Source organism: Anomaloglossus baeobatrachus, chromosome 4 (assembly GCF_048569485.1).
Source record: "Anomaloglossus baeobatrachus isolate aAnoBae1 chromosome 4, aAnoBae1.hap1, whole genome shotgun sequence".
Taxonomy (NCBI): domain Eukaryota; kingdom Metazoa; phylum Chordata; class Amphibia; order Anura; family Aromobatidae; genus Anomaloglossus; species Anomaloglossus baeobatrachus.
In genome coordinates, this window is record NC_134356.1 from 279,854,652 (window position 1) to 279,880,727 (window position 26,076).

The window sequence follows — 26,076 nt, forward strand, 5'->3', positions numbered from 1 at the left end:
CCCCGCGTTAATGAACATGCATATTAGACCTGTTCCATGGCCAGTTGACAAAAAACTGTGTGGAAGCGGAATTTTCTCAGTGCACATTCAGCCCCCTGGCACTTCTCTGGTCCTCTCTGGAGCCAGTAAGGAATACAGTCCCCCTCATCACTAGAAATCTGTTGTACTTTCTTAGAAGGTCTAGCAGATCGCATCATATATCTTCTGTCCTGGGACCCTTAACAACCATATACGATAACCCATCGTTCCCAGCAGGTGCACACAGGCAGGTTTTCCTACACAAACCAAGGGCCGATCACCTGATTATACCTGACTTCAAATCCCAAACAGATATTTGACCTTTACAAGACTTTTTTCCTAGGGGGTAAGCCTCCGTGGATGCTTGGTACCTTCATAGGTAGTTTTATGATATCCCTGGTGTGCCAAGCTGTTTTTCGCCCGCATGCCGCATTTGAGAAACGGTGTGTCTGACAGGACCCTCCAGACCGTACCATGTCGCTACTGTATAAAATGCTTCGGGAGGGCATGCTTGGGGCAAGCAGCGATAATCCTCCCTTCTTGACTAAATAGGAACGGGACTTAGGCAGAATCTTCTCTGCGGAGGAGTGTGCCAAAATATATTAGTTTACTCATAAGTCCTCTCATTGTACTGTGTCACAGGAGAGGAATTGCAAGGTACTGTCTAGATGGTACAGGTGCCCCTTGGGCATCGGCGCCATATTTCCTTTGGCCTCGGCATATGCTGGAGATGCCTAAAGGAGAAGGGCATATATCTGCACGTGTGGTGGTCTTGTCCACCAATAAAACTGTTTTGGAATGGAGCCATTAATTTAGCCAGCAAACTATCTTTATTTCCTGTGGCGTCCACACCGGAGCTGGCAATGCTATGCCTAGGGGAGTTCTCTGTCTCCTGGTGCAAGAAGGGCTTACTTAGACATATATTGACGAAGTAAGCCCTGATCTGCCCTGAACTAAGGCTGATCCTGAGGTACTGGAGACAGGAGATGTCTCCGTCACATGCTGAACTGGTGTTGGAAATTAACAACATATTCAGGATGGAAGATTTGATAGGCCAGACCTCTGGTAGATCTGACAAGGTGTTTGATACGTAGTCGCCCTGGATTATGTTCTGGGACTCCCCGGACATGTCTGAGTGGCTGAACTCATAGAGGTCGGATAGGTTGACTCTCCTCTCGTCAGTAGAACTCTTTTCAGATGGTCTTGTGTTGTCTTGGATTGGGGTGGTCATCCAGACGAGACTCTACGTCTTTACATTTTTTTTGTTTTTTTTATTTTGTTTTCCTTCCCCTTTACCTCTCTATCTACACTTTCTCTTCCGTTTTTCTTCCCATCTCCCTTTTTTTTTGTTTTTTCTATTTGTCTAACATTTGTGGTGTTGCGAATATTAAAGCGAGACATTTGTTAAAATTTTTATATAAGGGGAGTATTGTTCCTCTCCTTGCAAATTGTTCATAGATGTCCATACATGTTTCATTATTTGGAGATGCCTTTTTCAAATAAATAAAATTTGAGGTACACAAAACCCTTCCTCCCCCCCCCCCCCAAAAAAAAAACCCAACCCAAAACGCTCATTTGTGTACACCAATTGATTAACATTGGTCTTAAGGTACTGTCACACATAACGAGATCGCTAGCGAGATTGCAGCTGAGTCGTTTTGGAGACGCAGTAGCGATCCCGTTAGCGATCTCGTTATGTGTGACACTTCCCAGCGATCAGGCCCCTGCTGTGAGATCGCTAGTCGTTGCCGAATGGTCCAGGTCATTTTCTTCAAAGGCGATGTCCTGCTGGGCAGGACACATAGCTGTGTTTGACACTGTGTGACAGGGTCACAGTGACTTCTGAGATCGTTATACAGGTCGCTACTGCGTCCTGTATTGTTCCTGCATCGTTGGTAAGGTCTGACTGTGTGACATCTCACCTGCGACCTCCCAGTGACTTACCAGCGATCCCTATCAGGTTGTATCGAACATTTTTTCTGAAGAATTTCTTAAGAAAAAGAGTGTGCATGTCATTTCTTTTCTGTAGGTACCTGCGTTTTTTGCCATAGATAATGGTAAAAAAAAAAACGCAGAAAAAATGCATGCGGTTTTCGGTGCGTTATTGGTGTGGGTTTTTTTTAACGCAAGTGCACTAAACTTTCAGACTTTCTTGAGAAAATCCATTTTCTAGTGCGCACAGTGTGTTAGAGAGATCTCATAAAAGGGAGACGTTACCCATGGTAATTAGTGTCCTAACTGATATTTAGAAACATCATTTTTTTTTTCTTTTTTCTATGAAAGCTGCAGCTTTTTTTGATTACTATGGACATCTGCTAATTTCACTGACACCTTAGCTATCCTTTTTTTTTTTATCAGTTTTTGACTTCACATTGAATCATTTTTGTGGGAAAAGTTTTACTGGTATTCTATTTTCTATTTGTTCTATTTTCCAACTCTTATGTAATTGTCATTGGGAATATTTATAAGCAAGCGCTAACCTTATCCTATTTTTGATTCCCAAGGTGTTAAAGTGCCTCCAATTTTCTGATAACACATCACTTGAGCTATCGAAAAAATAAAGCATGTCGTGAAGCAGCTGAACTATCTGGGAGCAATCTCATGTATGGAATGGTGGTAAATTTGTTGAATTATATTTGGCAGTAAGGGAGTGTTCAGACGTAGTATTTTTTGGTGGCGGGTTTCTGCATTAAAGTCGAAGCATATGTCCAAAAAACCATATCCGTAATTACACATACACACCACTCATAGTTTATCAAGGCCATGCATGCTGCATTTTTCCTCCTTTTTATCTGCATGTTTTCTGAAGAGGAACGCATCAAAACATGCAATGATATTCTCCGCTAATTCCAATTGCATTTCAGTGTGTGTGTGTGTGTGTGTGTGTGTGCGTATATGTATGTGTATATATATATATATATATATATATATATAATATGCATGCATGCAGTGGAACCTTGGTTAATGATAACAATCCGTTCTGGGAGTGTACTTATAGACCAAGTTACTTGTTCAGCAAAGCAAGATTTCCCATAGGAAATCATTGCAATGCAGACAATTCATTCCACAACTTGTTAAATGTCCCATCCTGGTCCCCTATTGTATCATTCCACACACGCACAAACACACACTCACGCATTATGCTCACTTTACCTTCCGTTCCATCGTCGGTCTCCTTGGACTTGCTGTTCTCCGGTACGGGCTGTGTATCTGGTTACCATAACGATGAGGGAGGAACTTCCGTTGCCAGAGCCCTGACGTCAAAGGCAGGAGCCGCTTGCCCCTGATAGGTCAGCGCGCTGCCTTTGAGTAGCGGTGACAGAGGAAATTCCTGCTTTGTCACAATGGTTTCCGATGCACAGCCTGGAGTGGAGCGGCAAACTACAGGACCCAGGAGGCCGGTGATGGAACGGAAGGTACACATTTTACATGCTCACCTTACCTTCCGTTCCATCACTGGCCTCCTGGGTCTTTTAGTTCACCGCGAGGACGTCGCGATGTACCGGCGGACTACAAGAACCATGAGGCGAATGGAAGGTAAGGTGAGCATAATACTGTATGTGTGTGTGCGCGCGTGTGTGTGTTTGTGTGTGTTTGTGTGTGTTTGTGTGTGTTTGTGTGTGTTTGTGTGTGTTTGTGTGTGTTTGTGTGTGTTTGTGTGTGTTTGTGTGTGTTTGTGTGTGTTTGTGTGTGTTTGTGTGTGTTTGTGTGTGTTTGTGTGTGTTTGTGTGTGTTTGTGTGTGTTTGTGTGTGTTTGTGTGTGTTTGTGTGTGTTTGTGTGTGCTTGTGTTTGCTTGTGCGTGCTTGTGTGTGTTTGTGTGGATTGCAAGAGCGGGGTAGAGCGCGGTGATGTACGGATGAGGTGAGGATTTTGCTCGTACAGCAAAGCTTTCTCGTAAACGGAGTTACAAATTTACAGAAAGCTTTGCTTGTTAAGCGAAATTCTCATTAAGTGGGTTACTCGTTAAGCGAGGTTCCACTGTATGTATGTATATACCTAGAGGGTGTTCCAGTTAGATGAGTGTCGCTGCTCTCCAGTCCGGTGCCTCCTCTCTCCAGCGATCGCCGTCCTCCTTATGAAGCCAGTGTGTATGATGCAGGGCAGATCAAAGCTTGTCTGCGCAGGACCGCAATGTCTGTGTGGATGACGTAGGACATGTCATCCATACTGGGCTGGATAGAAGGAGGACTGCAATCGCGGCAGAGAGGAGACGATGGACTGGAGAGCAGCGACACCCATCGGACCGGACCGCCCCCTAGGTGACAATTGTAACAGTGTTTTTTACGTTCTACAGAGGGCCCTGGGCTCTTATGTACAGTATTCTGGAATGCTTTATATAAGGGCTCACTGGTGGTGGCCGCAGGTTTTAGTCACCAAATCTGGTAACAGGTTCCCTTTAAATACAGCAGATTTTCCACACAAAAATGCAGCACGCACTTGGGACTTGGCCTAAGGTTTTGTGCGTACTAGAAATGTGAATTTTCTCAAGAAAATTTCTTGGGAAACTTCTGGGAGTGGAAGATTTATGGACCTCCGGAAAAAATCCACACCAAATCCGCATGCGGATTTGCTGCGATTTTCCCGCAGGTTGTTCCCTGCGGATTTTGCAGGCTGTACTGCAGAAATCCGCAGGTACCTGCGTAAAAGAATTGACATGCTCATTTTCTCAAGAAATTGTCTCAAGAAAATCTTCTCAAGGAAATTTGAGAAAAATCCGCAGCGTGCGCACAGCTATTTTTTTTTCTCATAGGATTTGCTGGGAAATGTCTGCACAAAGATTGCAGACTTTTCTCAAGAAATTTCCGCAGCAAATCTGCGGGTAAAACGGCCTAGTGCGCACATAGCCTTAGCCTTTTTATTCTCAACGGGAAAAAGTGCAGTAAAAACACTGAACAAATTGACTTGCTGTGTGATTTAAAGAAAACAAACAAAACTGTAGGTGAAAAAAATAACGCACCCTGCGATGGAGATTTTTGAAATCTTATTTTGTTGTTACTATGGAACGGTGTGTTTTTCTGCATGATATAACGTGTCAAAAAGGCATCTAAAACGCTTGTGAATAAGCTTTCACACTGCAGCAAGTGATGAGCGGGTTGTCTGCATAATATCACAGTAACTGAGCAGCATTTTTTGCCATAAAATGTGTCTTCCCCAGCTGGTCAGAAATAAAACTTAAGCCCTCCCACTAGCATTTTTATTGTTTAAATGTGTGTATGCGCATGTAATGTAGTGTGAGGGTGTTACGAGCCTCACCTACTGCTGCTCTGCTCCTTTTCTCAGTGACCTCACCAAATATGAGACCTGCCGGCTCATTATCCATGAGCTGAAAATCTCATGTACAGTGACACGTATCCGGCCTCACTCACCACCAGCAAATAACTGATAAGGCTACTTTCACACTTGCGTTGGACGGCTTGCGTTGCATTGCGTTGTGTGACGGATGCAACGGATGTGTTGCATATAGTGGCACAACGGATGCAACGGATCGTACAAAACAACGGAAAGCTTTTTTTTTTTATTTATTTATTTTTTTTTTTTCTTCTTTACAGTTTTACCGGCAGCAGACTATTGTGAACGATCAGCTGATCACTCTCAATAGCCGGCGGCCGGTCGCTCAGCTAAGCGCTCTCACATGCCGGCGGGTGAGCGCTCTTACATGCCGGCGGCCGGGCATGCCGGTGGCCGGTTGCTCAGCTGAGCGCTCTAACATACCGGCGGGCGGGCGCTCAGCTGAACGTTCGGCCGCCGAGAGACAAAGTTTGTGATTTAAAAAAAAAAAGAGCATGCGCAGTGAAATCCTACGGATTACGCTGCTCAAAAAAAGTTACATGCTGCGTTTCTTCCGCCCGACGCAGCGTCAAAATAACGACGCTGCGTCGTCCAGCGGATGCGACGCTGACACTTGCCTTACAGTGCGTCGTCCATACAAGTCTATGGAGAATAGCGCAGTGCGTTAACGGACTGCGCTATTCTCCATAGTGACGGACTGCACTGAACGCAAGTGTGAAAGTACCCTAATGCTCACCAATTCTGTCCGGAGCATGAATAGTATTCGTGCGAAAACATCCAAACCTGAAAGTAAGGAGGAGAAATCCAGCTCCACAGGCATCCCAATGTTCTTTATTGGCATATGTTAAAATTGCAAGTAACATCCATGTCCGTTTAGAGCAATAAAAATACTGACTCGTTTAATGGTGCTTCAAGTGTTTTTTAGTCATTATAATGATGTACTAATAATGAAGATTTTTATGTCCGTGGAGCTGGCTTTTTCCTTGCTTTCAGAAATGTAGTACTACATGGCGGCCATTATAATGAATGGCGGTTTATGTAATAGGATACCTCAGACCCGGAGCGGAGTAGGACGGAGCAGCCCTTTTTGGTTCTGGCGCAACCAGAGGGGTCTTGCGCAAAGTACCCTTTTATGATGTGTATAAGGCTATGTGCGCACGTTGCTTTTTTGTGACGACAAAGATGAAGCGTTTGTGCGTTTTTAGCTGCATAAAAACACACCCATGGTAAAAAAAAAAAAACATGCGTTTTTTGCGCGTTTTACTGCATTTTTTGCTGCGTTTTTTTTCAAATGCATTGAATGGGTGTAAACCGCTGGCAAAGACGCAGAGATAATTGACATGTTGCATCTTTGTGGTTGTCACCAAAACTCACCTAAAACAAAACTGCACTGTGCGGACAGCAAAAATGAAAACCCATAGACTTTGCTGGGGAAGCAAAGTCATGCAGTTTTAAGACCAAAAACGCACTCGAAAAACATGCAAAAATGCACCGTGCAAACTTAGCCTAAGCATTGTCTGCATAGTTGTTGTACTGTGAGTTAGGGCTGCTTCTCACTTGCGAGTTTCTCGCAGTAGAGCAATGCGAGAAAAACTCGCATTGGAATCGGACACATGTTAGTGAATGATTCAGCTCTTATCTGCGATTTTTTTTTTTTTTTCTCAATCCAAATCGGACTGAGAAAAAAATCGCAGCATGCTGCTTTTTTGCGAGTTTCTCGCACCATTTGTCCCAATGATTTCCTATGGAAGGGGATTAAAAGTAGCATCACACACGCGCACCAGCGTTCACATTTGCAAGTGTGGCAGTAACTTCGCTCATTAAATATTCAACAGATGAATGTGACATCTCATTCCCAAAGGTAAATTAAATGACACATGTGTAATAGCTTTTATCTAATTAAGATGTTGCATGAAACTAGCATCGCAATCGCAACACACACGCGAGCAAAAAGCATCGCACTTGCGTTGCACTCGCACCTAACGTGAACTAAAATCAGCCGAGTATTTTTCAGCCCAGTCGGACCGATTTTACTCGCATAGATGTGTTTCCAGCCAAAGGGGTTGACTTGTTTTCACCTGACAGCACCTATCTACAGGATAGGTGATAAGTTGTTTTACTCCTGGTTTTGACTTAAACCGAGGTAAAAAGTCACCAAATACACAGCGCATGTACTTGACCTTACAAATACTGAGGTAAAAATCTCACCGCATACTCAACGAGTGCATGTGGCCTTACAAATACTGAGGTAAAAACTCACCAAATACTAAACATGTGCACACGGCCTTACTGAGGTAAAAACTCACCGCATACTCATGTGCACATGGCCTTACAAATACTGAGGTAAAAACTCACCAAATACTAAACATGTGCACACGGCCTTACTGAGGTAAAAACTCACCGCATACTCATGTGCACATGGCCTTACAAATACTGAGGTAAAAACTCACCGCATACTCATGTGCACATGGCCTTACAAATACTGAGGTAAAAACTCACCGCATACTCATGTGCACATGGCCTTACAAATACTGATGTAAAAACTCACCAAATACTGAACTTGAGCACGAGCCCTTACAAATACTGAGGTAAGAAACTCACCAATGACTCAACTTGTGCACGTGGCTTAAGCTACCCCACGATAGAGGTGTATATATATAGATAGATGGAGAGAGAGATATCTCGATCTATATTAGCATATGAGAAAAACGTTTCACGACAGTCTCAGACTCTGAACCAAAATCACAATTTTTTTTTTTTGCCATCCTCACTTGAAGGGTTTTGTGTGGAAATGTGAGTGAAACACAAGCATTTGTTGTCTCTGGTTCCTTCTACATTTTGCATAAAGTAGTAGTTATCCATGTAGCATTTCTTCCCCCTCAGCATTTTTCTCTTGTATCAGGCTAGTGGGCTTATTACAATTGTTGCAGTCCTCTCCTTTCTCTTGTAGGGCAAGGCCGGCTCCTTCATTCTTTGTGTAAGTGCAATCTGTCTTTGATGTGAACCTTCTGTCCCTCTCACTCCACCCTGCACAAACGTTGCTTGAAGTTTGACATAAGTAGTGTGGGAGTTAAAGAGAAAGACCTTTCCCACTTTAAAAAGAGAGGGAGAAATTTCCGTTGCCAAGGAACCTCTTCTACAGACTTGCTGCCATATAAAAAGCTACACGTTGCCAGGGTTACTTGGGCTGTTGGGGGTAAAATGTAGGGTGGGCTCTTGGAATATAAGGCGTAGAAGACTTGTAATCCATTTGGAGATAGGCTGTGTATCACATTTAATCTTTTTGCACAAATCATGGGCATCATATTTTTTGCTTTAGGTGCATAATTTTTCTAGACAGTATTTTGTATTGTCCAGCTGTGAAGAATGCATTTATGGCATGTGTAGTTGGATTATTTCAAGCTACTTGTTTAATATCCTGACGATCTAGCAAACCCAACACTGTCATTAGTGATGGTGTTAATGGGTTTTCTTCAGCGCTCTATTGGGAGACCCAGACGATTGGGGTATAGCTACTGCCCTCTGGAGGCCACACAAAGCACTACACTAAAAAGTGCAAGGCCCCTCCCCTTCTGGCTATACCCCCCCGTGGTGTCACGGGTTCTCCAGTTTTCAAGCTTTGTGCGAAGGAGGTCAGACATCCACGCATAGCTCCACAGATTTTAGTCAGCAGTAGCTGCTGACTATTTCGGATGGAAGAAAAGAGGGCCCATATAGGGCCCCCAGCATGCTCCCTTCTCACCCGTTGATGGTGTTGTAAGGTTGAGGTACCTATTGCTGGTACGGCGGCTGGAGCCCACATGCTGTTTTCCTTCCCCATCCCCCTGAGGGGCTCTGGGTGAAGTGGGATCCTGCCGGCCTCAAACCTCTGACGCCGGGCTCCATCCACAGACCCATTTGAACCTGCTGGATACGGAGCTGGAGTACCGTTCAGGGACATGGCCCTGCACCATTACAGGTACTCTGTGTCCCCGTACACACAGGCACAGCACACTCCAGACTTGCTGGGTGTGCTAGTGCGCCGGGGACAGTAATGGGTTACAGTCACTGCAGCCTTGCTGAGTGACTTTGTGTTTTGGGAACTACCGCGCCGGACGCTCCGGGAGCGGCGGCGCGGCTGGGACTTGTAGTTCGCCGGGGACTGGGCGCCGACCGCGCTTTTACGGCGGCGGCGCTTATAAATCCAGTCCCCGGCTTCTGCGGCCTAGTGCCGCTTCGTTCCCGCCCCCTCCCTGTCACTCAGGGAAGGGGACAGGCGCTGAGCAATCAGCAGCGCCGAGGGCTGGAGCCTTATTTACATGCTCCAGCCCTCTCACTGCACACTGTCGGACGCCGGATTCCCGCTCTGCCTTGGGGGCACGCCCACGGCCCGCCCCTCCTCACACGAGCTGGGGAAGACGCCGGCAGCCATTACTGCAGTCCGAGCTCGGACTTTCAGCAACCAGGCAGGACGGTGGCGATCATACACCCGCTTATAGGCGGGCGGTAAGCGGCACACATAGTGCTGACCACATATAACTGCAGTGTGTACATGTGTTGTTTTTAACTGCATAGGTCGCTATATGCCCGCTTGGGGAGCGACACATCAGCAGCAGGGAAGCAGGTGTGCTAAGGCACAGGCTTTCTAGGCTGCTTGTATTGCACGACTGAGGTGTTCATTTGTGTTTATGCTTATGTGCTATACATTGCACTGTACAGTCGCTAATCTTAGCTATATTCTCCTGGAATGGCTAGACTACAGCAGCAGAAAACCAAGGGTGCTGGGGCACAGGTTTTTTTCTATGCTGCTTGTATTGCATGGGCTGCAGTGTGCATTTGTACTTGTGCTTGTATGCTATACATTGCACTGTATGGTCACTCTTCTGGGCCATATTCCCCTAGAGGACTAGTCTACAGCAGCAGAAGAGCTGGGGTGCCAGGGCACAGGCTTCTATGCTGCTTGTATTGCATGTGCGGCAGTGTTCATTTGTACTTGTGCTTGTATGCTATACATTGCACTGTGGGGTCACTCTTGGCTATATTCCCCTAGATGACTAGTATACAGCAGCAGAAGAGCAGGGGTGCCAGGGCACAGGCTTCTATGCTGCTTGTATTGCTTGTGCTGCAGTGGTCATTTGTACTTTATGCCTGTATGCTATACATTGCACTGTACGGTCACCAATCTTGGCTATATACTTCTAGATAGCTAGTCGGCAGCGGCAAAAAAGCAACACAGATTTTCAGTGCTGTTTTTACTACATGGGATGCTGTTCATGACACCGTCCCATTGTGTGCATGCTCCCCTGTAGCACGTCGTCTGCGGGGGTCTCTAGCACTTCGTCTGCCGGGGTCTCTACTAGTTGTGGCCAAAGAAACCACCTGTCAACCCTGTCCATGGACAGGGACGGAGTAGTCAATAGAGACTTGCAGTCCAGACAGGCCATGGGCAATCTACTTGACCAAAAGGCAGCTCTTCAGGGCTTTGATACTGACATCGCTATCGATCCGGATACACCGGGTGGTAACGCCATACGGAATGTCCTATACCGTCCATCAATGGAAGGTTGGATCTTTCTCCCTCAGCTCCCCCAGTGGAGATAGGAGACGAACAGGAGAAGTCCCTTTTCAGTATCTCACACAGATATTGAGTATTTTTCTGGCCACGCTGACTTCAGAGAAGCAGTCCAGGAACACCACGCTTACCAGATAAGCGTCTTCTCCAAACGTTTTTAGGATACACGTTATCCCTTTTCCCCTGACGTGGTCAGCGCTGGACCCAGGGTCCAAAGGTGGATTCTCCAATCTCCAGGCTTGCATCTAGAGCCATAGTTGCACTGGAGATGGGGCTTCACTTAAAGATGCCAGTCACAGACAGATGGACTCTGGTTGAAATCTGTCTAGGAAGCTATCGGCGTGTCGGTTGCTCCGGCATCCACAGCCGTATAGGCAACCTAACCTTTTCAGCTGTTCTTGCGCAGCTGGCCTTGAGCACAGGGACATCTGTACCGCAGAGGCGTCCGTAACCCCGCAATGTCTGCACTGCGACTTACCCTGTTAATACTGTCCTAAAAGTACAGTCGAGGTTTCGGTCCTTCCCAAGCTCCGGCAGGTCCCAATTGTCCTCGTGCAAAAGGGCTACAAAACCTCAAACGGGCTCAGATTCCGGCCGGGCTCAATCACGCCCAAGGAAGGCAGTCGGAGGAACCGCTACCAAGGCGGTCTCCTCAGGACTCTCAGCTCTCTCTCTCTCTCTCCGCATCCGCGGTTGATGGCAGACTCCCCCGCCTTTGGCGACATTTAGCTGCCACAGGTCACAGACCGGTGGGTGACGGACATTGTGCTCACGTGCACAGGACAGTGTTCTGTTCTCGTCCTCCGACTCCATTTCCCTGCTGCAGGCGGTGGATGCTCTAAGAGCAGAAGGAGTGGTGATCCCTGTCCCCCCTCAGGAACGAGGGCGAGGGTTTGTACTCCAATCTCTTTGTGGCTCCAAAAAAGGACGGTTCGTTCCGTCCCGTTCTGGTCCTGACACTGCTCAACGAGCATGCGATCGCCAGGCGGTTCTGGATGGGATCCCTCCGATCCGTCATTACCTCAATGTCTCGAGGAGACTTCCTTGCCTCAACAGACATCAAAGATGCCTATCTCCACGTGCCAATTGCTACGGAGCACCAACGTTTTCTACGTTTTGTGATAGGAGACGAACATCTTCAGTTCGTAGCTCTGCCATTCAGTCTGGCGACAGCCCCACGGGTGTTCACCAAGGTCATGGCAGCAGTGGTAGCAGTCTTGCACTTTCAGGGACACCCGGTGATCCCGTACTTGGACGATCTACTCGTCAAAGCACCCTCCCTCGAGGCATGCCAACGCAGCCTGAATGTTACGCGGGAGACTCTCCAGACTTTCGGGTGGATCATCAATTTGGCAAGGTCAAATCTGTCTCCGACTCAATCACTAACGTATCTCGGCATGGAGTTTCATACTCTATCAGCAAGAGTGAAGCTTCCGCTGAACAAGCAGCGTTCACTGCTGACAGAGGTGCAGTCTCTCCTTCAAGGCCAGTCGCACCCCTTAAGGCGCCTCATGCACTTCCTAAGGAAGATGGTGGCAGCCATCGAGGCAGTTCTCTTTGCGCAGTTTCATCTGCGCCAACGGCAATGGGACATTCTCCGCCAATGGGACGGGCAGTCAACCTCCCTGGACAGGGAAGTCTCCCTTTCCCAGACGGACGAGGACTCTCTGCTATAGTGGCTTATTCCCACCTCATTGTCATAGCCCCCATCCTGGGCAGTGGTCACGACAGATACGAGTCTGTCAGGGTGGGGAGCAGTTTGTCTCCGCCACATGGCTCAGGGGACGTGGACTCAGCAGGAGTCCACCCCTCAGATCGATGTTCTGGAAATCGGGGCAGGGTATCTTACCCCATTAGCCTTCCAGAAGTGGCTAGAAAGAGAGCAGATCCGAATCCAGTCGGACATCTCCACAGCGGTGGCATACATCAACCACCAAGAAGGGACGCGCAGTCAGCAAGCCTTCCAGGAAGTCAGGCGAATCCTCATGTGGGTGGAGGACACAGCATCCACCATATCCGCAGTTCTCATCCCGGGCGTAGAATTCTGGGAAGCAGACTTCCTCAGTCGCCAGGGTATGGACGCGGGGGAATGGTCCCTTCACTCGGACGTGTTTCAGGAAATCTGTTGCCGCTGGGGGGTGCCGGACGTCGACCTAATGGCGTCTCGGCACACCAACAAGGTCCCGGCATTTATGGCACGATCGCGCGATCACAGAGCTCTGGCGGCAGACGCCTTAGTGCAAGATTGGTCGCAGTTCCGGCTCACATATGTGTTTCCACCTCTGGCACTCTTGCCCAGAGTACTGCGCAAAAATCAGATCCGATTGCAGCCGCGTCATACTCGTCGCACCAGACTGGCCGAGGAGATCGTGGTACCCGGATCTGTGGCATCTCACGGTCGGCCGACCGTGGTCACTACCAGACCGACCAGACTTACTGTCCCAAGGGCCGTTTTCTCCATCGGAATTCTGCGGCCCTGAACCTGACTGGGTGGCCTTTGTGTCCTGGATCCTAGCGTCTTCAGGATTATCCCAAGGGGTCGTTGCCACCATGAGACAGGCTAGGAAGCCCACGTCTGCTAAGATCTACCACAGAACGTGGAAGATTTTTCTTAATCTGGTGCTCTACTCAGGGAGTGTCTCCCTGGCCATTTGCATTGCCTACTTCTCTTTCCTTCCTACAATAGGAGTTAGAAAAGGGCTTGTCGCTCGACTCCCTCAAAGGGCAAGTCTCAGCACTATCCGTGTTTTTTTCAGAAGCGTCTAGCACGTCTTTCTAAGGTGTGCACGTTCCCGCAGGGGGTTTGTCATATCGTACCCCCGTACAAGCGGCCGTTAGATCCATGGGATCTGAACAGGGTTCTAGTTGCTCTCCAGAAGCCGCCTTTCGAGCCTCTGAAGGAAGTTCCTTTTTTCTCGCCTGTCACAGAAGGTGGCGTTTCTCGTTGCGTTCACATCGCTTCGGCGAGTGTCTGAGCTGGCAGCTCTGTCATCCAAGGCTCCCTTCCTGGTGTTCCACCAGGACAAGGTAGTGCTGCGCCCCATTCCGGAGTTTCTCCCTAAGGTCGTATCCTCGTTTCATCTTAATCAGGATATCTCCTTACCGTACTTTTGCACTCATCCGGTTCACCGGTATGAGAATGATTTACGTTTGCTAGATCTGGTGAGAGCACTCAGAATCTACATTTCCCGCACGGCGCCCATACGCCGTTCCGATGCACTTTTTTTTTTTGTCCTTGTCGCTGGTACGCGCAAGAGGTTGCAGGCTTCTAAAGCCACCCTGGCTCGATGGATCACAGAACCAATTCTGGAAGCCTACCGTTCTGCAGGGCTTCCGGTTCTTTCAGGGCTGAAAGCCCATTCAACCAGAGCCGTGGGTGCGTCCTGGGCACTACGACACCAGGCTTCGGCTCAACAGGTGTGCCAGGCAGCTACCTGGTTGAGTCTGCACATTTTTCACCAAACATTCTCAGGTGCATACCTATGCTTCGGCGGATGCCAGCTTAGGTAGAAGAGTCCTGCAGGCGGCAGTGATTTCCCCGTAGGGGAGGGCTGTCTTGCAGCTCTAACATGAGGTATTTATTTACCCACCCAGGGACAGCTTTTGGACGTCCCAATCGTCTGGGTCTCCCAATAGAGCGCTGAAGAAGAAGGGAATTTTGTTACTTACCGTAAATTCCTTTTCTTCTAGCTCTTATTGGGAGACCCAGCACCCGCCCTGTTGTCCTTCGGGATTTTTTTGTTGTTTGCGGGTACACATGTTGTTCATGTTGAACGGTATTTCAGTTCTCCGATGTTACTCGGAGTTAATTTGTTTAAACCAGTTATTGGCTTTCCTCCTTCTTGCTTTGGCACTAAAACTGGAGAACCCGTGACACCACGGGGGGGTATAGCCAGAAGGGGAGGGGCCTTGCACTTTTTAGTGTAGTGCTTTGTGTGGCCTCCAGAGGGCAGTAGCTATACCCCAATCGTCTGGGTCTCCCAATAAGAGCTAGAAGAAAAGGAATTTACGGTAAGTAACAAAATTCCCTTCTTCTCACAAAGTACCTTTTAATCAGTAGATCTTGGAATAAAAAGAAGTTCCACAATTGGATGTGTTTAAATAATGTTCCTGTGTTGAGAGAATCTTAGCAATGTGTCCCTGGTATGGACTTGTCTTGCCGTACAGGACATGGCCTGATCATACCACATCTCCTAGGCAGGGGAAGAATCAAGAACATACAGATAGCATGGTATGGGATCAAAGTTCCTTGTTCCTGTGAGGTAAACATTGTTTAACCTCTTCATGACACATGACGTAGTGGGTACATCATGGATCGTGTCACTATGATCCCCGCGGCCTGCCGTGGGCAGTCCGCAGCGATCCACACACATATCAGCTGATTTCAACAGCTGACATGTGTGCCTGTTAGTGGCGAGTGGAATCACGTTCTACCTGCAACTATTAACCACTTACATCTCGCTGCCAAAATCTGGCAGCGAGATGTATATGCGGGCAGCCATAACGATAACTTACCTGCCCCCATCGGAAGTCAAGTGACGTGATCACTTGACTTCTGGTGGTTGCCTTGGTAGCACAGGGTCATGTGATGACTCCTGTAGCTATCATGAGTCACTTTCTCTCACTGCCGGCAGAGGGCAGTGTGTTAAAGCCACTTTTCTCCACATCCAGATGGAGAAATAGAAGATCGATCAGATTGCTGATCGTTTATAGTCCCCTAAGGGACCTAGTAAAATAAAAAAGTTTTAAAAAATAAAAGTTCAAATCACCCCCCATTTGCCTCGTTGAAAATTAAAGGGTTAAAAAAATAAAAAAATGCACATATTTGGTATCGCTGCGTTCAGAAATGCCCGATCTATCAAAATATAAAATCAATTAATCTGATCGGTAAACGGCTTAGTAAAAAATTTCCAAATGCCAAAATTACTTTTTTTGGTCGCCGCAAATTTTGCGCAAAATGCAATAACAGGCGATCAAAACGTAGCATCTGCGTAAAAATGGTACAGTTTAAAAATGTCAGCTTGAGACGCAAAAGATAAGCCATCATTGAGCCATAGATCCCGAAAAATGAGAACGCTACGGGTTTTGGAAAATGACGCAAAACTTGCACCACTTTTTTTTGGACAAACTTGTGGTGATTTTTTATTTTTTTTTTATCCTATACATATTTGGTGTCTACAAACTTGCACCGACCTCAGGCATCACACCCACACATCAGTTTTACCATATAGTGAACACTGTGAATAAAATATCCCAAAAACTATTGTGTGATCGCACTTTTTTTTGCAGTTTTTCCACACTTGAAATTTTTTTGCCATTTTCCAGTACACTATATAGTAAAACTTATGGTTTAATTTAAAAGTACAACTCGTCCCTCAAAAAACAAGCCCTAATATGGCAAGATTGACGGAAAATAAAAAAGTTAAGGCTCTCGGAAGAAGGAGAGGGACAAAAAAAACGCCCGGGGTAAAGGGGTTAAAATAAGGCAGAGAAGTTATTTTACCGCACAGAAAAAATCAAGTGCGATCCATTGCTGAATGTTTACACTACACTTAAAGGTGCCCACAGATGTGTACATTAGATGAGTGTCTTTGGCTGGTTTCACACATCCGTTTTTCGCCGTCCGACACGATCCGGCTAAAAAACTGAAGCGACAGATCCGGATAAAAAAACTGACCCATCGCAGTTTTTTTCCATGCGTTCCTTACGTTTTTTGACGGATCTGTTGGTATACTGAGCATGCTCAGTTCAAAAAAACGGATCTGTTGTATTCTGTCATATGCCGGATGACGACGGATCTGGCGCCCAAAGGCTTCCATTATACAACATGCCAGATGGCGCCGTATCCGGCGTGGTCTGTTTTTTTGCCGGAGACAAAAAACACTACATGTCCTTTTTGGCTAGATCTGGCGGACGCCGCATGCAACACAAGGCCATCCGGCACTAATACAAGTCAATGGGGAATAAAACAGATCAGACACCGTATCCTTTTTATCCGCAGTTCTCCGGATTGTGCCTGACTGCAAAAATCGGATGTGTGAAAGTAGCCTTAGGCTGAGTTCACATGTACAGTAGTCATACTTTAGACTGTATCCAGCAGCAATCTGTTGTCAAAAAGGATGCAAACACATCTTATTTTATTTGTTTTTAACTGGATGGGTCTTTTTTACATTGAAGTCTATGGGAAATGGATCCATAAACAAGTTTGCGATTTATCTTCCATTTGAAACTGATCCAGTTAGTGAAAAATTGATCCTTTACAAATGAAAGAAAAACAGATGGCTAAATAACTGATCAGTTTTCCATAGGTTTCAATTTTAAACTAAAAACAGATCTAGTTGAAATCACTTATTTAACAACTGACAAAGTAGTGTTTGCACACCGATTGCTGCTGGATATGTTCTAACAGATGATTACTGGACATGTGAACTCAGCCTAACAATGTTATTTATAAAAACTACTTTCCCCTATGTATTAAGAATGCGTATTCTCTTTGTTTGTTTTGTTTTTTTTTTTAATTGAAACACACTGCCAGTTAAATGGTTTTATAAACCTGTTTTTTAATGCATCTGATAGCTTGAGTTCAGATCATGTTGCTACTGATTCATATGGAAATAGTCTGTAGCCCGTAAAAGTCAATGTTCTATGTTTGCATAATTTAAATGTGTACACTGTTTTGAACCATTATCCGTATTTCTGCAACATTCCCAAAATAATGAAAAAATGTATTAAAAAATACTCAAAATGTTAATAAGGAAACAAATGTCAGTAAATGAATGTACAACTCATTGTAATATAGAACAAAAACTATACTTGTACAATATATGATCAAATAGTAAAAGCTGTATTATCTGTATCTTCTTTATACTGAATTGCCAACATTTTTATTCTGACTTACTGGCACTGGCTTAGTTAGTATGCGGCTTTAGGCTATGTTCACGCAAGTCGTTTTTGCTGCGTTTTTTCTGCAGTAAAACTATCAAAACCTCATCTCTTGGCAGGAAAAAACATGTCGTTTTGGTGCGGTTTTTCTGGCATTTTTTGCGGCGTTTTTACAGCCTTTTTGCACTTCCTTATTGCTTTGCATCAGTGAAAAAGAGCGGAAAAAAAGCTGAAAGAATGGACAGGCTGCTTCTTGCAAAAACCAAGCAGGTTGCCATTTCAGTCTGGAAAAAATTCAAGTATTTTTTTGTGTGTGTGTGTGTTGTTTGTATGTTTGTGTGGTGTGTATGAGATTTCTGGACTTCCATAGGTTTTGTTGCTACTGTAAGGCCCTGTGCGCACTTGCCAGTTTTTGCCACGGATTTCCTGCGGTTTTGCTGCATATTTCGCTGCAGAAAATGTTCATAACATCTCTGCAGTGAATCACCAGCAAAACCTATGGGGAAAAAAAATGCTGTGCGCACTAGGCGGATTTTGACAGCTGCATGTTTTGCTGCGGGATTCCCGCAGCAAAAACAATTGCATGTCAATTCTTTTACGCACGTCGCTGCGGGATTTCACTCCACTGACTGCAATGTAATCGTGAAATCCCGCAGGGAATAACGCAGGCAGCAAATTCTGTGCAGTACATTGCGTTTTTCGCGGTTTACCTGCGGTAATGTACATCGCTGCCTGCGGTTTGCAGGGAAGTGATGTCATTATGACAGGAAGAGGAAGCAGAGCAGAGAGTAAAAACACACACATCGCAGACACAGACACACACAGACATCACAGACCTATAGAATACACATAGAATACACATAGAAAGCAAACTGAAATATAGAAAAAAAACACGTGGGCTCCGCTGTATATTTACCGTCCAGCTGAGGTAAGCACACAGCGGCGGCCTGGTATTCTCAGGCTGAGGAGGGCGAGGGGCAGGGTTAATGGCCCCCGCCTCCCTCCCCCTCTCGCAGCCGAGAATATCAGCCACAGCTGCCCCGGGACTGTCGCATGCATTATGCGGCAGTACCGGAGTGTCCCCAGCTCTTCTAGATGCCGTGATGCAGTGGCGATCCAGGTAATAAGGAGTTAATGGCGGCGGATCGCCGCCACTAAGTCCAGGCTTGATCATGGCAGCGTCTATGTGACAGCTGACATGATCAACCCGTAAGTAAAGTGAATAAACACACACACACACACACACACACACACACCGAAAAATCCTTTATTTTAAATAAAACACAAAAAAGCCTCGTTCACCCGTTTATTAACCCCCCCGAAACAAAGCTCTGGCGTAATCCACACAGCTCCGGCGTAATCCACAGGTCCTGCGCTGCTTACATCCAGCTGCGACTTACAAAGCGCTGAATGAATGCAGCCTCGCAGCGAGACAGCAGAGAGGTAATTACAGGTCATTTCCCACGGCCGGTAATGTGAACTCACTACCGACCGTGAGAAATGCAGCGATCTGTCATCTATCTATCTATCTATCTATCCCTCTATCTATTTTTCTATCTGTCTATTTATTTATTTATCTATCTACTATCTATCTCAGAATAAAATTATTTTTTTTTTTTTCTTTCAATGTGCTTTATTGCATTGAATGCAATAAAACACATGTACCAAACCGCACGCGGCAATACCGCGGTAAAACCGCGGCAAACCGCATGCGGTTTTCGGGTGCGGTTTGCCGCGGTTTTTTAATCTTTCAGTGACTGCGGAATTTTCTTGAGAAAATTCCATTTTCCAGTGCGCACATAGCCTAAAAGCAGCTTTTTATTAGCATGGATTTGTATAAAACCAATGAATAAAATCATGCAAAAAAAAAAGCTGTGAAAACCCCCTTTGTGAAGATAGCCTTAGGGTATGTGCCCACGATAAGTTTACTTGTATTTTTGAAGCTGCATATTTTAGCTGGACAAGCACAGTGAATGGGATTTATAGAAATCTCATGTCCACTGTGCTTCTTTTTTACGCTACGTACACTCATCAAGCCTCAGCATGCCATATTATATTATCTTGCTGGCCTGCTACCCAGAGTCTTCTGTGCGAATTTTCCCCATAGACTTGCATTAGATGTGGAAAATCCATAGGTTAAAAAAAAGGAACATCCGTTTTTGGTGCTTTTAAGCTGTGGATATGCATCAAAAACTTCATGTAATCCGCACCTAAGGCTATGTGCGCACTAGAAAAGTGATTTTTCTCAAGAAAATTTCTTGAGAAACTTCTGGGAGTTAAAGATTATCGCACCTGCGGTAAAAAAACGCACCAAATCCGCGGGAAAAACGCATGCGTTTTTGCCGCGATTTTGCTGCGGTTTTTCCGCAGGTTGGTGCCTGCGGTTTTTATATGCTGAACAGAAATAAATAATATAGATAATAGATAATCAATAGATAGATAATGGATAGAGGGAAAGATGGATAGATGAATAGATAGATAGATGAGAAAGACCTATATAATGTCCCACCCCCCTGCATATTCTAAGCTGGCACCCTTTAGTGACTTTCATGTGGCTCTAAAGGGTGCCTAGCCTTGTATTTAGCAAAAAAATAAATAATTAAAAAAAAAAATGACGTGGGGCTCCCCCTATTTTTGTAGCCAGCTTAGGGTAAAGCAGACGGATGCAGCTTGCAAACCACAGCTGGCAACTTCACCTTGGCTGGTTATCCAAAACAGAGGGCACCCCACGCTGTTATTTTACATTAAATAAATAATTTAAAACAAAAAACGTGGGGTCCCCCCAAATTAGATCACCAGCCAAGGTAAAGCGGACAGCTGGGGTCTGATATTCTCACACTAGGGAGGTCCACTGTTATTGGACACTCCCCAGCCTAAAAATAGCAGGCTGCAGCCGCCCCAGAAGTGGCGCATCCATTAGACGTGCCAATCCTGGCGCTTCGCCCCAACTCCTCCTGTTGCCCTGGTGCGGTGGCAAACAGGGTAATATATGGGGTTGATGCCAGATGTGTAATGTCACCTGGCATCAAGCCCTGGGGTTGGTGAGGTCAGGCATCTATCAGATACCCGACATCACCAACCCAGTCAGTAAGAAATAAAAAAATAGACAACAAAAAAGTTTTATTTAAAAAAAAAAAACACTCCCCACATTCCCTCGCGGTCCCACGGCGATCCATACCATAGTCCCTGTCCCAGTCCATGAGGAACAGAATGTTCCCCATTGGCTGGGAGAGTAATGCAGTGACCTGAGCTAACATCAATGGGTCAGCCCAGGTCACTGCAGGGGATGGAGAGCGCTGCTGTCAGGAGGATAGATGAGATCATTACCTGCTGTGATGATCTCCTGCAGTCCTGCCATCAGCGCTGTCACTGCCTTCTATGCCCGCCGCGTTGTCAGCAGTATCGCGAGAGCCCGTGACGTCACCGCTAGTGACAGTCTCGGGCCGCTCGCGAGACGGGCATAGAAGGCAGTGACCGCGGTGACGTCAGGAGGCAGGAGATCGTCACAGCAGGTAATGATCTCATCTCACCTCCTGACAGCAGCGCTCGGCATCCCCGCGGCTGCACGCACTGCTGTGTGTCAGTGTCTGCCTGCGTTGCAGCGTGACAAGCTGCTGATACTGCGGGCAGACACTGACACACGGCAGGGCAGGCAGCGGCGGGGCTGCAGCGGGACACAGACTGCACGGGCACCTGGAGGTCACACGGAAGTGCTTCTGTGCGGCGTCCAGGGAGTGTGGCGTGTGTGTTTACTCGGAAAACTTCCTCTTCTGTCATAATGACATCACTTGCTGCAAAACCGCAGGCAGCGATGAGCATTACCGCAGGTAAATCGCGGCTATACCGGGGGTATACCGCACATCCTTTGCTACTTGTGGTATACCCCCGGTATTTTGCGATTACGTTACAGTGAATGGAGGGAAATACCGATACCGAGGGTATACCGCAGGTACCTGCGGAAAAGAAGTGACATGCACATTTTGTCAAGAAATTTTTTCAAGAAAATCTTCACAAAGAATTTTATTGAGGGAAAAAAACGCTGCGTGTGCACAGCTATTTTTTTCCCCATAGGTTTTGCTGGGAAATGTCTGCAGGAAGATTACAAACATTTCTCAAGAAATTTCTGCAGCAAAACCGCGGGTAAATCCGCGGCTAAAACGGCCTAGTGCGCACATAGCCTAAGAATGTCAATACCAGGAAGTTTCAAAAATAAAGCTGCTTTATTTAGAGGATGACACACCAGACAAAAAAGCAGTGTCAGAAATGCACATAAACCCAATGAAAAAAACGCAAGTAAACTAAGGTGCAGAGATTCTGCAGCGTCAAAAACTCAACGGACGCTGATTGGGGGAACGTAGCCTTACAGTATTTACTTGGCAGAAATGTGCCTCTGTTTGTTTTTTTTTTTTGTTTTTTTTTATTGATTCGCAATGGGGAAATTTTCAAGTACACTTACTACGGTATGTGCCACCCAGATAAGATTAAAAGCTTAGCGTTTTTTGATATTCAAAAAGCAATGAATGCACTTTCCCTTACAAGAAATATCTGTTGAACCCTTTAGGCTCTGTGCGCACTGGGAAATGGAATTTTCTTGTGAAAATTCCGCATGTCCTCAAAGATTACCGCACCCGCGGTAAAAAACCGCGGGAAACAGCATCCGAAAACCGCATGCGGTTTGCCGCGGTTTTACCGCGGTATTATTCGCGGTATTGCCGCGGTTTTGCCGCGTGCGGGTTGGGATGTGCTTTATTGCATTCAATGCAATAAAGCACATTGAAGAAAAAAAAAAAAAAAAAAAAGTCCTTTTAATTCTGAGATAGTAGATAGACAGAAGAATAGATAGATAGATAGACAGAGGGATAGATAGATAGATAGATAGAAGGATAGATAGATGACAGATCGCTGCATTTCCCACGGTCGGCAGTGAGTTCACATTACCGGCCGTGGGAAATGACCGGTTATTACCTCTGCTGTCTGCTGCATTCAGCCTGTCTGTGACAGTCGCGGCTGGATGTCAGCAGTGCAGGACCCTGTGGATTACGCCGGAGCTTTGCTTGGGGGGGGGTTAATAAAAGGGTGAACGAGGCTTGTTTGTTTTATTTAAAATAAAGGATTTTTCTGTGTGTGTGTTTTCTTCACTTTACTTACGGGTTGATCATGTCAGCTGTCACATAGACGCTGCCATGATCAAGCCTGGGGTTAATGGCGGTGGTCCCCCATCACCATTAACCCCTTGTATTACCTTGCCACCACTGCTACACGGTGGCAAGAAGAGCCGAGGACACGCCGGTATTGTCGCATATTGCATGCGACAATGCCGGGGCAGCTGCGGCTGATATTCTCGGCTGCCGGAGGGGGAGTGAGGCGGGGGACATTAACCCTTCCCCTCGCCCTCCCCAGCCTGAGAATACCGGGCCGCCGCTGTGTGCTTACCTCGGCTGGAAGGTAAATATGCAGCGGAGCCCACGTTCTTTTTTTTCTATATTTCTGTTTTCTTTCTGTGTGTTCTATGTGTCTGTGTCTGTGATCTATGTCTGTGATGTGTCTGTGAAGTGTGTGTTTACTCTGCACGGCTTCCTCTTCCTGTAATGACATCACTTCCCTGCAAAACCGCAAGCAAGTGATGCACATTACCGGAGGTAAACCGCGAAATACCGCAGGGAATAACGCAGGAAAACGCAGTGAACCGCACAGAATTTGCTGCCTGCGTTATTCCCTGCGGGATTTCATGATTAACATTGAGTCAATGGAGGGAAATCCCGCAGCGATGTGCGGAAAAGAAGTGACATGCACTTGTTTTTGCTGCGGGATTCCCGCAGCAAAACATGCAGCTGTCAAATTCCGCCTAGTGCGCACAGGATTTTTTTTCTCCATAGGATTTGCTGGTGATTCACTGCAGAGATGTTATGAACATTTTCTGCAGCGAAACATGCAGCAAATCCGCGGCAAAATCCGCGAAAAATCCGGTAAGTGCGCACATAGCCTTAGACACCTTTCCTCTGTGTGAAATATTAAACCCATGGTCCGACAAAGGTGTTTCTCATGTAAGTGACCAAGTTGATTGGGGAAAACTGTTATCTTGTGTCCAAATAAGGGGGAAGTTTAACATTCAACCGTTTAACATTCTCTCCCACATTTTTAATGGAAATTTTCAGTGATCGGCCCGTTATCGCAACTCTTCAGAGTGGCTAAAAGTACATCGAATGACTAAGTTACAAAATGTTTGTTTTGAGTGACAACTTTGTTTCTTTACATACAGAAATGGGTGGCAGACTTAAATCTACAATGTTCAGATAACCAGTGGAATCCTTCTCTGTAATTTAAAAAAAAAAAAAACATCAAACTTGTTTGTCTATCAAGCGCCTAGAAAATTCTAGGAAAATGCTCTGCAGATGGCATTGTACACCAGGTAGGCTTGTTAGGACGTATAACGACTGCTCTGCTGGCGCTGCTTTAGGGTTACACAGGTATGGAGCACATCTGGTGGGATTGTTAGTGGAATGTTTTTTTCTTTATTGGAAGAGTTGAGTTTTGCATTATCTAAAATTTGTAGATAAACCTTTCTCTAAGGCCCCCCTTCACACGTCAGTGATTCTGGGAACGTATGTGCTTTTTTTTGTACGTACCAGAATCCCTGACATACGCAGACTCATTATAATCAATGGGTCTGCTCACACATCAGTGATTTTTCACTGAACGTGTCTCCGTGCAGCGTGCACGCGTGTCCGTGATTTTGCACGGAGACTAGTCTGTTTTTTTTCTGGCATCACTGATGACTCACGGACCACACTATGGTGTGATCCGTGAAACACGTACCAGAAAAACACTGACATATAAAATAATAAACATTTTCCACTCACCTTGCCAGCGACGCACTGTGCAGCCTCCGCTCTCTGCATTTCCTGCCCGGCTCATGAATATTCATGAAAGCAGGAACAGCCAACCTGTAAGTAGCTGCAGAGAGCGGTGGGCGGATGCTGCGGAGCCGAGGAGTTCAGCACCATGGACAGCATTAGTGAAGGCAGGTGAGTAATGTCCATATGCAATCACGGATTGCACATGGACAACCCACGTGTGCCGTGAATAAAGGAACACGGAGGGACATGTGCGTGTTTTACACGTCAGTGAAGAACGTCAGTGTTTTCACTGTGTTTCAGGGTTCACAGTGTTTTGCGTGCTGCGTGTTACTGCTGCGTCCAAAATGCTGCTATGTACAGTACAAGCACAGTGGATTTCTAGAAATCCCATGCCCACTGTGCTTGTTTTGCCCGCAGTGTAAACTCGTATGCGGCGCGGTTTCTCCTCAGCATGTGCATGTACCATTAATCTTAGATTTGGTAGATTTTCACTTCACTCACAAAACTGTGATTAGCGACAGGATTGTAAATTGCCTAATAATGGAGAAAATCTGAACTATTGACAATTGCTTAAACAATTAACACTAGAAGTCCCAGAAATTTCGAGCTCCCCCCTGAAGTCCCGAAAGAGGGTCAAATGACCCTTTGTCCAAACTGACCTAACTAACGAGAAACTAAATGGCTAAACTCAATGGAAAACAACAACCTCCTGTGGTGCGACAGTAATGGCCTTAATTACAGAACAAAAGACGGTGATTATAGGATGAAGCTAAAATCCTTCAGGTCATTCGACCCGTCTCTGGGTTCCAAAGCTAGAAATATTAAATGACCCCTCTCTGGGACTTGTAGTGTTAAAGGGAGTTTGTCTGCATCATTTTGCTACTGAATCTTTCAACAGGATTATATAGGGGCAAAGACCCTGATTCCCAGCAATGTCACTTACTGGGCTGCTTGATATTGTTTTTATAAAATCCCTCTCTTGTCTGGTGGAGCTCTAGCAGTACTCTGAATGCTGAGCTTTGTATAACAACCACTCACACCACTTTCTGTGTACACTGCATAGGCAGAAAGTTGCCAATCAGTGGTGGGGGCAGGGTTATTCATGACTCCTAAATATGGAGAGCTAAATCTCAGCAGGTTTGCTAGTCATTTATTGATAATCTCCTGCTGGTAAAATCGTGATTATAGCCAAACTACAGCAAGTAGCCCAGTAAGTGACACACTGCTGGAATCCTGCTCTTTGCTTCTACAAAACCTGGTGATACATTCTGTTTAATAGAATTTAAGAACGATATCTACAGGAAAGGACTATTGCCGAGTCTAAACAAAGTCCCAGGCTTCTTATAATATCAAACCATGGTAATACCGTGTTTTTCCAAAAATAAGACACTGTCTTATATTTTTTTGCCCGCCAGAAAAGCACTGGGGCTTATTTTTGGAGGAGGTCTTATTCTAGGAGAAACACGGTTGGTGGTAAG

At 46.0% G+C, this 26,076-nt stretch overlaps 1 protein-coding gene across 4 annotated transcripts in view; it reads left to right on the forward strand.

Annotated features, from left to right (window-relative positions):
* Window positions 1–26,076, forward strand: part of FRS2 (fibroblast growth factor receptor substrate 2) — a 117,591-nt gene that overhangs the window by 49,056 nt on the left and 42,459 nt on the right. The window contains exon 1 of one of the 4 annotated variants that reach the window (XR_012753033.1): window positions 2,546–2,621. The exons of the other annotated variants lie outside the window; for them this stretch is intronic. The gene's annotated coding sequence lies outside the window, so the exon portion shown is untranslated. Of the gene's footprint in view, window positions 1–2,545; window positions 2,622–26,076 lie in introns of those variants that run through there. 4 annotated transcript variants of the gene reach the window in all.